An 18831-nucleotide genomic window follows, 5' to 3' on the forward strand; every position below is an offset into this window, starting at 1 on the left:
CGGAGGAACCTGGTGGGCTACAGTCCACGGGGTTGCAAAGAGTCGGACACCACTGAGCGACTTCACTTTCACTTTCTTTACCACTAGCGTCACCAGGCCGCAGACCAACAACCTCCCTTTCAGTGCCCTCTGCCAGCACTTCTCTCTAGGGTCCGTTCCCAGTTTCCTGAATTCTACGTTTTTATCATCTATGACTTATTTTTCCTTTAGCGGGCTGCTTAACTCCACAGTCGTTTGAGGAAGTCTGCTGGGAAGTAAGAGTTTTATAAGAACGTACATGTGAGAAAAACATCTTAATTGTTTTCTTGACGTTTGTGGACACTTTATATATAGAGTTATAGTTTGGTAACTATAATTCCTAGTCTCTGACAGCTACTGTATTCTGTATCTCAGTAATATTCTTGAGTAACTAATAGCAATTCATTTCTGTTCCATTATGCGGAATCTAGTTTCTTTCCCTTTTGCTACTTTTAGGATTTTTTTTAAGCTCTCTGTTCTGAAATTTTAGAATAACAGTTCCTCATATAATCCTTTCTGTTCACTTGTGATGATGTAAAGACACTGTCAACTTACTATAAAAATGTAACTTAGTTTTTTTTTTTCTTTTTCTGCTTGAAAGGGACCAGATTTTTTAAAAACTAGCCATATATAAATTTAAACATTTGAATTCAAAGCAGAGAAAACTACTTTTAGAAACTGAAAATGTAGTTTAATTCTGTCTAGTTTAAAAACAAAGTAGACAGCAGGAGCAAAAGCCCTTCTACAAGGTGTTGAAAACTTTCTAAAGTGGTTATATGTATGGATCCTTTTGGGGTTACCACAAACTGAATCTTCTCATATACAGATAATAGGATTTCAGTTTAGATTTACTACCTTACAATGCAGTGTTGTATAAAATACATCTTGTTTGTGGTTTACATGAAGTATTTTCTTAAAAGGCTTTGTGTACAATTAAAATGTGTATATTTTTCTACAGATCTCCATTGTGACTTTCAGAGATATAGCCTTAAAAAAAATTGGCCCTGAGAAATTTATTCAGTGTTTTTCCAGGTGACCTCTGTACACTGAGGTTATTAGGTGTCCACTAGACAGATCTCCACTGTGACTTTCAGAGATATAGCCTTAAAAAAAATTGGCCCTGAGAAATTTATTCAGTGTTTTTCCAGGTGACCTCTGTACACTGAGGTTATTAGGTGTCCACTAGACTCAGTGGCACCCCATTCCGATACTCTTGCCTGGAAAATCCCATGGATGGAGGAGCCCGGTAGGCTGCAGTCCATGGGGTCCTTAAAAGTCGGACACGACTGAGTGACTTCACTTTCACTTTTCACTTTCTTGCATTGGAGAAGGAAATGGCAACTCACTCCAGTGCTCTTGCCTGGAGAATCCCAGGGAATGGGAGAGCCTGGTGGGCTGCCGTCTATGAGGTTGCACTGAATCGGACACGACTGAAGTGAGTTAGCAGCAGCAGCAGCAGCATTCATTATTTAGGAATTTTCAAAATAATCTTCCATTTTCTGTTTACTCTCTCTAAAACACATATTAATTGGAAATTGCAACCCCTACTATAATATTTCATTTTGCTTTTTCTATTTTCTAATCTCTGCCCTTCTTCCTACTTTCTGGGAGGTGGTCTCAAAGTTATGTTACAGGCTTTCACGAAATGTCTATTGATATTTTGTTGTTCAATCATAATTTACAGTGAGACAGTAAAAGGTTTTGAGGCTGTGTGTGTTCCTGTGTATGTGTGGAGAAGTGATTTTGTTGGATGATGGATTTCTCTCATAATAAAGTTTTATTGTGGAATCGCAAACTGCTTGCAACTGTAGTCTTTTGTTGTGGTTATTGTCTGTATTTTTTTTTTTTTGTCTGAGTCTTTTTAAGACAGTTTCTACAAGGGTGAACTTCCAAATCTCTTGCTTGATGCTACACATCTATTAATAGTTGCTTTCATAGGGTTAACTGACTGGAGAAACAGCATGGGAACTATACAGTTTAATTTGAAGTTTCATTTACTCACCTGGTAGTTAAGAAACTCTCCTATCTTCACCCTCAGCCATTCCTGGATTTCCTGAGATCGGAATCACTTTGACTCAGTTTTTTCCTGAGAATAAGCATTCATCCATTGCCTTGTCAACCAGGGCTATTCAGATGTCTGTATTGGTTTGGGGAGAACATTGGACAATCCAACTCCTCCTTCAATTGACTGTTAGAAACTATTAAGCTTACTTCATTGAGGGCCATTGTATCTCCAGTATAGAAAATGCTCAGTGGTGATTCCTGTAATACAACTTGCTTCTTATCACACTCCTCTGCAGGCCCTTAGCTCTCAGTTTTATCTCTTCTGTAAGTCATGTACCCCTTCTTGTTCTGCTTCCCATCTCCAAAATACAGGTGATACTTCTCACGGGCTGTCATCATTTCTCTACTATTCTATAGAGTTATGGATTCATACATTTTAAAATTTCGTTAGAGGAATTTCAAGTTTTAGGAGGAATCTGAGAAAAGCACATGTGTTCAAAATTCAAACTAAACGATATTCAATTCTAGACCTTTGCCTTGCTGAAATCCCTGCTTCATTCCATCTCACGGCCTTATCAATGACCAAGTATGATCTCCTTTAAGTGTATTTCTCCTTGATTTAATCATACTTACAAAACTTTCATTCCTTCCTGAAATTATTTTTTTTTTTTTCCCCTGGTTCCCATGACTAAAGACTAAATTTTCCTCAAATTTCCATATACTATTCCAGACTCACTCATGCCTTTCTTGCTCAGTACACCTTAAAGTCATTGACAGAGCAGGGATGGCAAAGTTGAGCATACTTTTTATCCTCATGTTCCTATGCTATGTTATTTCTGTAAAGCTCCATGAGGATTTAGCAATGCTGTCCTTCAGGACTAGACCTATTCTTCAAGGGAAGATAATTACTGTTACACATGGACTGCTGCCTGGGCTCTGCCAGATAAAATTAAGTAGAACTTTTATGATAATTTTTTCTATAGTTCTCTCATTTCCTTGATTTCAAAATACCTCTATCTCATTTGTAATGTTGCTGAGAATGAGAAAATATTCCATTTCAGTATGATCTAACCTTGGGAAAAATAATAGAATACATCTTCCCATTTTCTTTCATGAGAGCAAAAATTTAAAACTGACCTGACCTAGAAAGAGAAAAGTAAAACCGTTACAATCACATTGGAATTGTACAATAACTGGAGAATGTGCATTGAGAAATAATGAAGAAACTGAATTCCTGGACAACTTTGCTTACTGCTCCATAGAAAAATGTTTGGTGGCTTTTACCTTAAAAATTCTTGATCTCAATATTTACAATTGTTAGCAAATTGAGAAATCTGTGAGGAGCAGGCATAAAATGAGGCTAAAAAAATCAACTTTTGAATCAGGGTTGCGTTGCTTTGCAACGTGCACTGGAGAGTTTCTACACAGTTATGTCATCTGCAAACAAAGACAGTTTCATTTCTTTCATATTTCTTCCATTCTTCCACATATTTTATTTCCTTTATGTGTCTGATTGCATCAGATGGCACTTATGGTACCATACTGAAGAGAAGCAGTGAAAGGAAATTTCAGTGCCTTATTCCTGATCTTAGAGGGGAAAGTTCTGAGTTTCTTGCCATTACATATGATGTTAGCTGTAACTTTTTTGAAGATAATCTTTATCAAGTTGAGGAAGATCCTTTCTATTAAAAATGGTATTTCAATATCATTGCCTGCATGCAGCTTTTGATAATGAGATTTCAACTATTTTATGAGGATAAAAATCTTTGGAAAACACTGTCATCTTTCAACTCTAATAAATAGATACTGTGAAAGACCATAACTCTGTTTTTGGTTTAAATGAAAATTTAAGTAAATCTATGCTCTGCTTCTCCTAAGCAATTACATTTCTGATTTGAAGCATAATAAAAAATTGAAAATGGATTAACTATATAAAAAAACTGTATCTAATTTTTGGCATTGTTTACATTCTTATCAACTTAAAAGAGTCAATGAAAGCTAAATGCAGTTAAACTCCTACGAAACTGACAAAGAAATGTGCTTAGAAAATAAATTCTAAAATGGTAATGAGGCTCTACTGTTTCCAGTATGAAAAGGTAGAAATGGTAGTCACTTTGAAAAGTCAATTTACCTCAATAAGAGGAGCTTTTCTCTTCTATGAGTACATTATGCAAAAGAATATTCATGACACACACAATCTTTAAAACTGGGAAATTTTGCTCATATGACTGATTACCTATACTGAGCACTATTCAAATACAGTCAATTTGGTTCTATATTAAAATCTTCATAAACATTCTCATTCATTTACAGTTTCTAAAATTATAATAAAAGCAATTTTAAAAACACGTCAAAAGGCTTAACTGTCACTTTTAACTGATTCTAATGATACAGTGATATATTTAGCAATTTTCTTGATTTTCATAATTCAAAACAGAATATCCCTGAATTTATTATGTTTCATGTGAAATTGTGATTCTCATTAATTTAGACATAATTCTATGCACTTGAGTTTTTAGTTTCAAAATTTCTTATATTTCCCTCAGATGTTCACCATTGAATTCTACCAATGTTTTCACTTTATTGAAAAAGATCTACATTTTCCTCCAATGAAATAATCTTTACAATTGATGTGTCATAGAATAAAATAAACAGTCTCTGCCTTGACCAAGGCTACTATCACTGCAAATATAACATACTTTGCCTGAGCTGTCATCTCATGTTTCTGCTGAAACAAATTACCACAAAATTAGTGGTGAACACAAATGATATTTTAGTTTTTGAGATCAGAAGTCTTAATTCAGTTGCAGGGGACTAAAATTCAGGTGTTGGCAGAGGTATGTTCCTTTCTGAGATTCTGGGGGAGAACCTATTCCTTGAGTTTTCCAGCTTCCAGAGGCCATGCTTCTTGCTTTGTAGCCACATCACTCCTACCTCTGTCATCGCATCTCCTCTGACCCTGATCCTCTTTGCTCTCAGAGTGGTTACATCAGACCTACATGCATGATCTAGGATGAACTGCATGTCACAATCCTCAACCATAATCAGGACTCTTCTCTTCAAGCCACTTTTTCTGGACTCATTCATGTATCTCACTCTGTACTTCTGAACTTGAGTATAAAATAGACATCTTTACACTCTGTATGTGCAAAGTGGACCTTTGTTTTTCATCCTGTAAACCTGTTCTACCTATAGTCTCTCCACCTTGGTGAATGACAACTCTACCATTTATATTCTACTGAATGTAGGCTAAGAAATCTTACAAGTCTTTGATTTATATTAACTTCTCAAAGTAAACTTGGGACACAAGTTCTATCACTGTACCCACAGACAAAGAGGAAGCAGATTAAAACCATTAACCAAGCTGTCCAAAGTCACACAGCTAGTGACTGACAAAGTCAACAATCAACTTTAGTGAGTATTTCAGATGGATGCCCCAATCACTGCATTTCATGATTCACACTCTTCTCATCTCTTGCAAGGAATGAAATTGGAAACCTTGTTTATGCCTGGGACAGATAAGATTGATCACTCCCTTCTCTATGCCTCCATTTCATCCATTAGCACTTTTATCAAAGTGTTAGTAGTATTTTTTTTTATGAGCAAGGTCTCACTGACCTTTGCTTATAAAACCCAATATTATGACACCGGTTCTTGATAAAATAAAGAGCTTTACTGTAAGGTTGACCAGAAGGGAGATATGTGGCTCTCAATCTGTCTCCATGATCCAAAGTTTGGGAGACATTTAAGGGGCTAGGGAATTTCTTTTTTTTTTTTTTTTTAGTTTTTATTTTTAAATTTTAAAATCTTTAATTCTTACATGCATTCCCAAACATGAACCCCCTCCCACCTCCCTCCCCATAACATCTTTCTGGGTCATCCCCATGCACCAGCCCCAAGCATGCTGCATCCTGCGTCAGACATAGACTGGCGATTCAATTCACATGATAGTATACATGTTAGAATGTCATTCTCCCAAATCATCCCACCCTCTCTCCCTCTGAGTCCAAAAGTCCGTTATACACATCTGTGTCTCTTTCCTGTCTTGCATACAGGTCGTCATTGCCATCTTCCTAAATTCCATATATATGTGTTAGTATACTGTATTGGTGTTTTTCTTTCTGGCTTACTTCACTCTGTATAATCGGCTCCAGTTTCATCCATCTCATCAGAACTGATTCAAATGAATTCTTTTTAACGGCTGAGTAATACTCCATTGTGTATATGTACCACAGCTTTCTTATCCATTCATCTGCTGATGGACATCTAGGTTGTTTCCATGTCCTGGCTATTATAAACAGTGCTGCGATGAACATTGGGGTACATGTGTCTCTTTCAATTCTGGTTTCCTCGGTGTGTATGCCCAGAAGTGGGATTGCTGGGTCATAAGGTAGTTCTATTTGCAATTTTTAAGGAATCTCCACTGTTTTCCATAGTGGCTGTACTAGTTTGCATTCCCACCAACAGTGTAGGAGGGTTCCTTTTCTCCACACCCTCCAGCATTTATTGCTTGCAGATTTTTGGATCGCAGCCATTCTGACTGGTGTGAAGTGGTACCTCATTGTGGTTTTGATTTGCATTTCTCTAATAATGAGTGATGTTGAGCATCTTTTCATGTGCTTGTTAGCCATCCGTATGTCTTCTTTGGAGAAATGTCTATTTAGTTCTTTGGCCCATTTTTTGATTGGGTCGTTTATTTTTCTGGAGTTGAGCTGCATAAGTTGCTTGTATATTTTTGAGATTAGTTGTTTGTCAGTTGCTTCATTTGCTATTATTTTCTCCCATTCAGAAGGCTGTCTTTTCACCTTGCTTATATTTTCCTTTGTTGTGCAGAAGCTTTTAATTTTAATTAGATCCCATTTGTTTATTTTTGCTTTTATTTCCAGCATTCTGGGAGGTGGATCATAGAGGATCCTGCTGTGATTTATGTCTGAGAGTGTTTTGCCTATGTTCTCCTCTAGGAGTTTTATAGTTTCTGATCTTACATTTAGATCTTTAATCCATTTGAGTTTATTTTTGTGTGCGGTGTTAGAAAGTGATCTAGTTTCATTCTTTTACAAGTGGTTGACCAGTTTTCCCAGCACCACTTGTTAAAGAGATTGTCTTTACTCCATTGTATATTCTTGCCTCCTTTGTCAAAGATAAGGTGTCCATATGTGTGTGGATTTATCTCTGGGCTTTCTATTTTGTTCCATTGATCTATATGTCTGTCTTTGTGCCAGTACCATACTGTCTTGATGACTGTGGCTTTGTAGTAGAGCCTGAAGTCAGGCAAGTTGATTCCTCCAGTTCCATTCTTCTTTCTCAAGATTGCTTTGGCTATTCGAGGTTTTTGTATTTCCATACAAATCTTGAAATTATTTGTTCTAGTTCTGTGAAAAATGTGGCTGGTAGCTTGATAGGGATTCATACACCATGACCAAGTGGGCTTTATCCCAGGGATGCAAGGGTTCTTCAATATCCGCAAATCAATCAATGTAATTCACCACATTAACAAATTGAAAAATAAAAACCATATGATTATCTCAATAGATGCAGAGAAGGCCTTTGACAAAATTCAACATCCATTTATGATAAAAACTCTCCAGAAAGCAGGAATAGAAGGAACATACCTCAACATAATAAAAGCTATCTATGACAAACCCACAGCAAACATTATCCTCAATGGTGAAAATTGAAAGCATTTCCTAAAGTCAGGAACAAGACAAGGGTGTCCACTTTCACCGCTACTATTCAACATAGTTCTGGAAGTTTTGGCCACAGCAATCAGAGCAGAAAAAGAAATAAAAGGAATCCAAATTGGAAAGAAGAAGTAAAACTCTCACTGTTTGCAGATGACATGATCCTCTACATGGAAAACCCTAAAGACTCCACCAGAAAATTACTAGAGCTCATCAATGAATATAGTAAAGTTGCAGGATATAAAATCAACACACAGAAATACCTTGCATTCCTATACACGAATAATGAGAAAGTAGAAAAGAAATTAAGGAAACAATTCCATTCACCATTGCAACGAAAAGAATAAAATACTTAGGAATATATCTACCTAAAGAAACTAAAGACCTATATATAGAAAACTATAAAACACTGATGAAAGAAATCAAAGAGGACACTAATAGATGGAGAAATATACCATGTTCATGGATTGGAAGAATCAATATAGTGAAATGAGTATACTACCCAAAGCAATTTACAAATTCAGGGCTAGGGAATTTCAAATGGGAGAGCTGACTGGCTAGTCTTGAACCAGTCCTTATAAGCAACTCATGTTGCTGGAAGCCAGACATTCCTTTTTGAAGTGGCTTTCCATTTGTAGGTAAAAGGCTTTGGGGGCAACATTTCTATAGAGTTCTATAGACCAAAGATTCTTGGTTCTGGGGTCATACTGGAGGCAAGGGTTCCCACCTTGCAAATGTACAGTCCTACATATGCAAAATAACTCCAGGTTTGATCAATCAAAACCTGTTTTAAGGAAACAAAAGCTGGTCCTTGTTTTATGTGCTGCTTCAGTTCCCTCCTTCTTTACACATTTCCTCAACTTTGAGGGAAAAAAATGCACTGACAATTCCACCTTCTTCCTGCTGATTAGAGGGTGTGGCTTTTTATGAGTAATGAAATTTTTTGGCACTTACTTGTAAATATTTGAGTTCCAACTGAACTCTTGACAGGACTTCCAAGTGGCTCAGGGGTAAAGAATCTACCTACCAAGAAGGAGACACATGTTCAATCTCTGGGTTGGAAAAATCCCCTGGAAATTGAAGCTGGATCTCCTGCACTGCAGACAGATTCTTTACCATCTGTGCTACCAGGGAAGCCCCAGGGATGCCCTTTTAAATATATAGGAATTTGATAAGAGGATTAATCTTAAAATACACAGAAATAGGAGTCCTAAATTTAACATTCCTTCAAAAACATACCTCATTCCTTTGGGAATCCGTGAAAACAGTGATTGAATTTGGATTTATATTGGCCTGGTCTGGAATTTGGGGCAGAAGCAGTCTACTTCTGAAATGTCTACATCCTCTCTTCCTGGCCAGGCAGAGTCACAGATGCCTTGTTTCTTAGAGCTTCACGACCAAGATAATCACAGCAGTGTGATCACTCACCTAGAGCCAGTCATCCTGGAATGTGAAGTCAAGTGGGCCTTAGAAAGAAAGCATCATTACGAACAAAGCTAGTGGAGGTGATGGAATTCCAGTTGGGCTGTTTCAAATCCTGAAAGATGATGCTGTGAAAGTACTGCACTCAATATGCCAGCAAATTTGGAAAACTCAGTAGTGGCCACAGGATTGGAAAAGGTCAGTTTTCATTCCAATCCCAAAGAAAGGCAATGCCAAAGAATGCTCAGACTACCACACAATTACACGCATCTCACACACTGGTAAAGTAATGCTCAAAATTCTCCAAGCCAGGCTTCAGCAATACGTGAACCATGAACTTCCAGATGTTCAAGCTAGTTTTAGAAAAGGCAGAGGAACCAGAGATCAAACTTCCAACATCCCCTGGATCATCCAAAAAGCAAGTAAGTTCCAGAAAAACATCCACTTCTTCTTTATTGACTATGCCAAAGCCTTTGACTCTGTGGATCACAAGAAGCTGTGGAAAATTCTGAAAAAGATGGGAATAACAGACTACCTGACCTGCCTCTTGAGAAACCTATATGCAGGTCAGGAAGCAACAGTTAGACCTGGACATGGAACAACAGAATGGTTCCAAATAGGAAAAGGAGCACGTCAAAGCTGTATATTGTCACCCTGCTTATTTAACTTATATGCAGAGTACATCATGAGAAACGCTGGGCTGGAAGAAGCACAAGCTGGAATCAAGATTGCTGGGAGAAATATCAATAACCTCAGATATGCAGATGACACCACCCTTATGGCAGAAAGTGAAGTGGAACTAAAAAGTCTCTTGATGAAAGTGAAAGAGGAGAGTGAAATAGTGGGCTTAAAGCTCAACATTCAGAAAACGAACATCGTGGCATCTGGTCCTATCACTTCATGAGAAATAGATGGGAAACAGTGGAAACAGTGTCAAACTTTGTTTTTCTGGCCTCCAAAATCACTGCAGATGGTGACTGCAGCCATGAAGTTAAAAGTCACTTACTCCTTGGAAGAAAAGTTATGACCAATGTAGATAGCGTATTGAACAGCAGAGATATTACTTTGCCACCAAAGGTCCGTCTAGTCAAGGCTATGGTTTTTCCAGTGGTCATGTATGGATATTAGAGTTAGACTATGAAGAAAGCTGAGTGCCAAAGAATTGATGATTTTGAACTGTGATGTTGGAGAATACTCTTGATAGTCCCTTGGACTGCAAGGGAATCCAACCAGTCCATCCTAAAGGAGATCAGTCCTGGGTGTTCATTGGAAGGACTGATACTGAAGCTGAAACTCCAGTATTTTGGCCACCTCATGTGAAGAGTTGACTCATTGGAAAAGACCCTGCTGCTGGGAGGGATTGGGGGCAGGAGGAAAAGGGGACGACAGAGGATGAGATGGTTGGATGGCATCACTGAGTCAATGAATGTGAGTTTGAGTGAATTCTGGGAGTTGGTGATGGACAGGGAGGCCTGGTTTGCTGCGATTCATGGGGTTGCAAACAGTCGGACATGACTGAGTGACTGAACTGAACTGAAGGGTGGCTCAGTCATAAAATGCCTGACAATACAGGAGATGTGGATTTGATCCCTGATCTGGAGAGATGCCCTAGAGAAGAAATGACAAGACACTCCTGTATTCTTGCCTGGGGAATCCCCATGGACAGAGGAGTCTGGTGGGTACAGTCTATGAGGTCGTGAAGAGTTGAACACAGCTGAGTGACTGAACAACAACAAGGTTTCACAAGTATAACTTGGGGCCAAGAAATCAGTAGTGGGTTTCCTTGAAAGGTTAGGATGTTGGGTTCTCCTGTTACCTTCTGTCCTTGGGGGAGTGCATCCTGTTTGAGAACTATCCATTCCACTTAGCTTTCTGTTGATCTTTAGGATGTTGATTTTTCCAATTTTTGAGGAGGACCCAATCCTCATCTGTGGGAAACATCAACCAACTAGAAACCTGTTTATACACAGCAGATAAACACCTAGACACGTTACACACTTAGCTAGTTAGTTAGTTAGTTAGTTCAGTCGCTCAGTCATGTCCGACTCTTTGGGACCCCATGAATCTCAGCATGCCAGGCCTCCCTGTCCATCACCAACTCCCAGAGTTCACTCAGACTCACATTTACCGAGTCAGTGATCCCATCCAGCCATCTCATCCTCTGTCGTCCCCTTTTCCTCCTGCCCCCAATCCCTCCCAGCATCAGAGTCTTTTCCAATGAGTCAACTCTTCGCATGAGGTGGCCAAAGTACTGGAGTTTCAGCTTTAGCATCATTCCCTCCAAAGAAATCCCAGGGCTGACCTTCAGAATGGACTGGTTGGATCTCCTTGCAGTCCAAGGGACTCTCAAGAGTCTTCTCCAACACCATAGTTCAAAAGCATCAATTCTTCAGTGCTCAGCTTTCTTCACAGTCCAACTCCCACATCCATACATGACCACTGGAAAAACTATAGCCTTGACGAGACAGACCTTTGTTGGCAAAGTAATATCTCTGCTTTTCAATATGCTATCTAGGTTGGTCATAACTTTTCTTTCAAGGAGTAAGCGTCTTTTATTTTTATTTTTTTTTTAATTTTTATTTTTTAAATTCTAAAATCTGTAATTCTTACATGCGTTCCCAAACATGACCCCCTCTCCCACCTCCCTCCCCACAACATCTCTCTGGGTCATCCCCATGCACCAGCCCCAAGCATGCTGCCCCCTACGTCAGACATAGACTGGCGATTCAATTCTTACATGATAGTCTACATGTTAGAATTCCCATTCTCCCAAATCTTCCCACCCTCTCCCTCTCCCTCCGAGTCCAAAAGTCCGTTATATACATCTGTGTCTTTTTTCCTGTCTTGCATACAGGGTCATCATTGCCATCTTCCTAAATTCCATATATATGTGTTAGTATACTGTATTGGTGTTTTTCTTTCTGGCTTACTTCACTCTGTATAATTGGCTCCAGTTTCATCCATCTCATCAGAACTGAATCAAATGAATTCTTTTTAACGGCTGAGTAATATTCCATTGTGTATATGTACCACAGCTTTCTTATCCATTCATCTGCTGATGGACATCTAGGTTGTTTCCATGTCCTGGCTATTATAAACAGTGCTGCGATGAACATTGGGGTACACGTGTCTCTTTCTATTCTGGTTTCCTCAGTGTGTATGCCCAGCAGTGGGATTGCTGGGTCATAAGGCAGTTCTATTTGCAATATTTTAAGGAATCTCCACACTGTTCTCCATAGTGGCTGTACTAGTTTGCATTCCCACCAACAGTGTAGGAGGGTTCCCTTTTCTCCACACCCCCTCCAGCATTTATTGCTTGCAGATTTTTGGATCGCAGCCATTCTGACTGGTGTGAAGTGGTACCTCATTGTGGTTTTGATTTGCATTTCTATAATAATGAGTGATGTTGAGCATCTTTTCATGTGTTTGTTAGCCATCCGTATGTCTTCTTTGGAGAAATGTCTATTTAGTTCTTTGGCCCATTTTTTGATTGGGTCGTTTATTTTTCTGGAATTGAGCTGCATAAGTTGCTTGTATATTTTTGAGATTAGTTGTTTGTCAGTTGCTTCATTTGCTATTATTTTCTCCCATTCAGAAGGCTGTCTTTTCACCTTGCTTATATTTTCCTTTGTTGTGCAGAAGCTTTTAATTTTAATTAGATCCCATTTGTTTAGTTTTGCTTTTATTTCCAGAATTCTGGGAGGTGGATCATAGAGGATCCTGCTGTGATTTATGTCTGAGAGTGTTTTGCCTATGTTCTCCTCTAGGAGTTTTATAGTTTCTGGTCTTACATTTAGATCTTTAATCCATTTTGAGTTTATTTTTGTGTGTGGTGTTAGAAAGTGATCTAGTTTCATTCTTTTACAAGTGGTTGACCAGTTTTCCCAGCACCACTTGTTAAAGAGATTGTCTTTACTCCATTGTATATTCTTGCCTCCTTTGTCAAAGATAAGGTGTCCATATGTGTGTGGATTTATCTCTGGGCTTTCTATTTTGTTCCATTGATCTATGTGTCTGTCTTTGTGCCAGTACCATACTGTCTTGATGACTGTGGCTTTGTAGTAGAGCCTGAAGTCAGGCAAGTTGATTCCTCCAGTTCCATTCTTCTTTCTCAAGATTGCTTTGGCTATTCGAGGTTTTTTGTATTTCCATACAAATCTTGAAATTATTTGTTCTAGTTCTGTGAAAAATGTGGCTGGTAGCTTGACAGGGATTGCATTGAATTTGTAAATTGCTTTGGGTAGTATACTCATTTTCACTATGTTGATTCTTCCGATCCATGAACATGGTATATTTCTCCATCTATTAGTGTCCCCTTTGATTTCTTTCATCAGTGTTTTATAGTTTTCTATATATAGGTCTTTAGTTTCTTTAGGTAGATATATTCCTAAGTATTTTATTCTTTTCGTTGCAATGGTGAATGGAATTGTTTCCTTAATTTCTTTTCTACTTTCTCATTATTCGTGTATAGGAATGCAAGGGATTTCTGTGTGTTGATTTTATATCCTGCAACTTTACTATATTCATTGATTAGCTCTAGTAATTTTCTGGTAGAGTCTTTAGGGTTTTCCATGTAGAGGATCATGTCATCTGCAAACAGTGAGAGTTTTACTTCTTCTTTTCCAATTTGGATTCCTTTTATTTCTTTTTGTTCTGATTGCTGTGGCCAAAACTTCCAGAACTATGTTGAATAGTAGCGGTGAAAGTGGACACCCTTGTCTTGTTCCTGACTTTAGGGGAAATGCTTTCAATTTTTCACCATTGAGGATAATGTTTGCTGTGGGTTTGTCATAGATAGCTTTGATTATGTTGAGGTATGTTCCTTCTATTCCTGCTTTCTGGAGAGTTTTTATCATAAATGGATGTTGAATTTTGTCAAAGGCCTTCTCTGCATCTATTGAGATAATCATATGGTTTTTATTTTTCAATTTGTTAATGTGGTGAATTACATTGATTGATTTGTGGATATTGAAGAATCCTTGCATCCCTGGGATAAAGCCCACTTGGTCATGGTGTATGATCTTTTTAATGTGTTGTTGGATTCTGATTGCTAGAATTTTGTTGAGGAATTTTGCATCTATGTTCATCAGTGATATTGGCCTGTAGTTTTCTTTTTTTGTGACATCTTTGTCAGGTTTTGGTATTAGGGTGATGGTGGCCTCATAGAATGAGTTTGGAAGTTTACCTTCCTCTGCAATTTCTGGAAGAGTTTGAGGAGGATAGGTGTTAGCTCTTCTTGAAATTTTTGGTAGAATTCAGCTGTGAAGCCATCTGGACCTGGGCTTTTGTTTGCTGGAAGATTTCTGATTACAGTTTCAATTTCCGTGCTTGTGATGGGTCTGTTAAGATTTTCTATTTCTTCCTGGTTCAGTTTTGGAAAATTGTACTTTTCTAAGAATTCGTCCATTTCTTCCACGTTGTCCATTTTATTGGCATACAACTGCTGATAGTAGTCTCTTATGATCCTTTGTATTTCTGTATTGTCTGTTGTGATCTCTCCATTTTCATTTCTAATTTTATTGATTTGATTTTTCTCCCTTTGCTTCCTGATGGGTCTGGCTAATGGTTTGTCAATTTTATTTATCCTTTCAAAGAACCAGCTTTTGGCTTTGTTGATTTTTGCTATGGTCTCTTTTGTTTCTTTTGCATTTATTTCTGCCCTAATTTTTAAGATTTCTTTCCTTCTACTAACTCTGGGGTTCTCCAACTCTTCCTTTTCTAGTTGCTTTAGTTGCAGAGTTAGGTTATTTATTTGACTTTTTTCTTGTTTCTTGACGTATGCCTGTATTGCTATGAACTTTCCTCTTAGCACTGCTTTTATAGTGTCCCACAGGTTTTGGGTTGTTGTGTTTTCATTTTCATTAGTTTCTATGCATATTTTGATTTCTTTTTGATTTCTTCTGTGATTTGTTGGTTATTCAGAAGTGTGTTGTTCAACCTCCATATGTTGGAATTTTTATTAGTTTTTCTCCTGTAATTGAGGTCTAATCTTAATGCATTATGGTCAGAAAAGATGCTTGGAATGATTTCTATTTTTTTGAATTTATTAAGTTTAGATTTATGGCCCAGGATGTGATCTATCCTGGAGAAGGTTCCATGAGCACTTGAAAAAAAGGTGAAATTCATTGTTTTGGGGTGAAATGTCCTATAGATATCAATTAGGTCTAACTGATCTAATGTATCATTTAAAGTTTGCGTTTCTTTGTTAATTTTCTGTTTAGTTGATCTGTCCATAGGTGTGAGTGGGGTATTAAAGTCTCCCACTATTACTGTGTTATTGTTGATTTCCCCTTTCATTCTTATTAGCATTTGTCTTACATATTGCGGTGCTCCTATATTGGGTGCATATATATTTATAATTGTTATATCTTCTTCTTGGATTGTTCCTTTGATCATTATGTAGTGGCCTTCTTTGTCTCTTTTCACAGCCTTTGTTTTAAAGTCTATTTTATCGGAGATGAGTATTGCCACTCCTGCTTTCTTTTGGTCTCTATTTGCGTGGTATATCTTTTTCCAGCCCTTCACTTTCAGTCTGTATGTGTCCCTTGTTTTGAGGTGGGTCTCTTGTAAGCAGCATATAGAGGGGTCTTGTTTTTGTATCCATTCGGCCAGTCTTTGTCTTTTGGTTGGGGCGTTCAACCCATTTACGTTTAAGGAAATTATTGATAAGTATGATCCCGTTACCATTTACTTTATTGTTTTGGGTTCGGGTTTATACACCCTTTCGTGTTTCCTGTCTAGAGAATATCCTTTAGAATTTGTTGGAGAGCTGGTTTGGTGGTGCTGAATTCTCTCAGCTTTTGCTTGTCTGTAAAGCTTTTGATTTCTCCTTCGTATTTGAATGAGATCCTTGCCGGGTACAGTAATCTGGGCTGTAGGTTATTGTCTTTCATCACTTTAAGTATGTCTTGCCATTCCCTCCTGGCCTGAAGAGTTTCTATTGAAAGATCAGCTGTTATCCTTATGGGAATCCCCTTGTGTGTTATTTGTTGTTTTTCCCTTGCTGCTTTTAATATTTGTTCTTTGTGTTTGATCTTTGTTAATTTGATTAATATGTGTCTTGGGGTGTTTCGCCTTGGGTTTATCCTATTTGGAACTCTCTGTGTTTCTTGGACTTGGGTGATTATTTCCTTCCCCATTTTAGGGAAGTTTTCAACTATTATCTCCTCAAGGATTTTCTCATGATCTTTCTTTCTGTCTTCTTCTTCTGGGACTCCTATAATTCGAATGTTGGAGCGTTTCATATTGTCCTGGAGGTCTCTGAGATTGTCCTCATTTCTTTTAATTCGTTTTTCTTGTTTCCTCTCTGATTCATTTATTTCTACCATTCTATCTTCTATTTCACTAATCCTATCTTCTGCCTCCGTTATTCTACTAATTGTTGCCTCCAGAGTGTTTCTGATCTCATATATTGCGTTATTCATTATATTTTGACTCTTTTTTATTTCTTCTAGGTCCTTGTTAAACCTTTCTTGTATCTTCTCAATCTTTGTCTCTAGCCTATTTATCTGTGATTCCATTTTGATTTCAAGATTTTGGATCATTTTCACTATCAATATTCGGAATTCCTTCTCCGGTAGATTCCCTACTTCTTCCTCTTTTGTTTGGTTTGGTGGGCAACTCTCCTGTTCCTTTACCTGCTGTGTATTCCTCTGTCTCTTCATCTTGGTTATATTGCTGCGTTTGGGGTGGCCTTTTTATATTCTGGTAATTTGTGGAGTTCTCTTTATTATGGAGCTTCCTTACTTTGGGTGGGGTTCTATCAGTGGCTTGTCAAGGTTTCCTGGTTAGGGAGGCTTGTGTTGGAGTTTTGGTGGGTGGAGCTGGGTTTCTTCTCTCTGCAGTGCAGTGGAGTAACCCGTAATGGGTTACGAGACATCAAAGGTTTTGGGATAATTTTGAGCTGCCTGTATATTGAAGCTCAGGGGAGTGTTCCTGTGTTGCTGGAGAATTTGCGTGGTATGTCTTGTTTTGGAACTTGTTGGCCCTTGGGTGGAGCTTGGTTTTGGTGTAGGTATGAAGGCATTAGATGGGCTCCTATTGCTTAATGTTCCCTGAATTCAAGAGTTCTCTAATGTTTTCAGGCTTTGGATTTAAGCCTCCTGCTTCTGGTTTTCAGTTTTATTTTTACAGTAGCCTCTAGACTTCTCCATCTATACAGCACTGATGATAAAACATCTAGGTTAAAGGTGAAAAGTTTCTCCACATTGAGGAACACTCAGAGAGGTTCACTGGGTTATAAGGAGAAGAGAAGATGGAGGAGGTAGTTAGAGGTAAATGGAATGAGATGCGGTGAGATCAAAAGAGAAGAGAGCAAGCTAGCGAGTAGTCACTTCCTTATGTGCGCTCTATAGTCTGGACCGCTCAGAGGTATTTACAGAGTTATACGGGGAAGAGGAGAGGGAGGAAGTAGACAGAGGTGACCAGGAGGATCAGAGAGAGGAATGAGTAGGAGAGAGACAAATCCTGCCAGTAACCTGTTCCTTAGGTGTTCCCCACCGTCTGGAACACACAGAGATTCACAGAGTTGGATAGAGGAGAGATGGGGGAGAAAAGAGACAGAGGCCACCTGGTGGAGAAAAAGGAGAGTCCAGAGGAGGAGAGAGTGGTCAAGCCAGTAATCTCGCTCTCAGGTAAACTGGGGTAGTGAAGTCTGGGTTTTTAAATGTACAAAATTGGCAACAAACACCTAAGATCAAAGATTAAAAATCTGTTTTTGAAGACAATGGTCTGCTTTTCTGGTTGCCTGATGTCCTCTGCCAGCCTACAGAAGTTGTTTTGTGAAGTTTGCTCAGCGTTGAAATGTTCTTTTGAGGAATTTGTGAGGGAGAAAGTGGTCTTCCCGTCCTATTCCTCTGCCATCTTTCCCCTGCCTGTAAGCGTCTTTTAATTTCATGGCTGCTGTCACCATCTGCAGTGATTTTGGAGCCCCCAAAAAATAAAGTCTGACACTGTTTCCACTGTTTACTTATCTATTTCCCATGAAGTGATGGGACCAGATGCCATGATCTTAGTTTTCTAAAAATTGAGCTTCTAGCCACACCTAACAGTACCCAGTTCTTTTGGAAAATGATCATTTAAGACTGAGATAGTAGTTTTAAGGTGGGCCTCCCATTACAGCATTTCATAAGGGCTCAACTAGAGTTTAGTCTAGGAGCTACACTTAACCTAACAGACCAGCTAGTAAGACCTTATGCCCAGTTAAGTTGATTTATTGACCTTAATGTGTGATTCATTTTTTCAGTCTTCACCATAGACCAAGGTCTCTAGGCAGCATGTAACTTCCATTGTATTCCAGGGCCCCTGGGGCCCCTTGAGCTACCTTGGCTGTGAAATTTCCATGTTTAAAAATTTTAGTTGAAAGAGGCAATCCAAAGGAGGATAATTTTTTTTTTTTTTTTTAATTAAGGTCTCGGATATCTTCTCTTACTGGAGTGGAAACATTCTTGAATCATCTTATTAACATGTCCACAGATATAAAATTGCTAACTTACTATAGCTCTTAGCATAACAGTAAAGTCTATTTATCAATCATCTCCTGATTTTGTCCCTCAGGTTTACACCCTTTTTGTTATTGGGGGTGGCTCAGTTTTCCGGTTGTTTCTGATGATTAAGCAGTTTTGTATTACCTTTTAGAGGGGTCCTTTGCCTTTGTGAACCAACAATAAACTTTTGTAGCCAGTGATAGTTTGTATCGCTCCTGTAA

This window comes from Ovis aries, chromosome 6 (assembly GCF_016772045.2).
Source record: "Ovis aries strain OAR_USU_Benz2616 breed Rambouillet chromosome 6, ARS-UI_Ramb_v3.0, whole genome shotgun sequence".
NCBI lineage: Eukaryota > Metazoa > Chordata > Mammalia > Artiodactyla > Bovidae > Ovis > Ovis aries.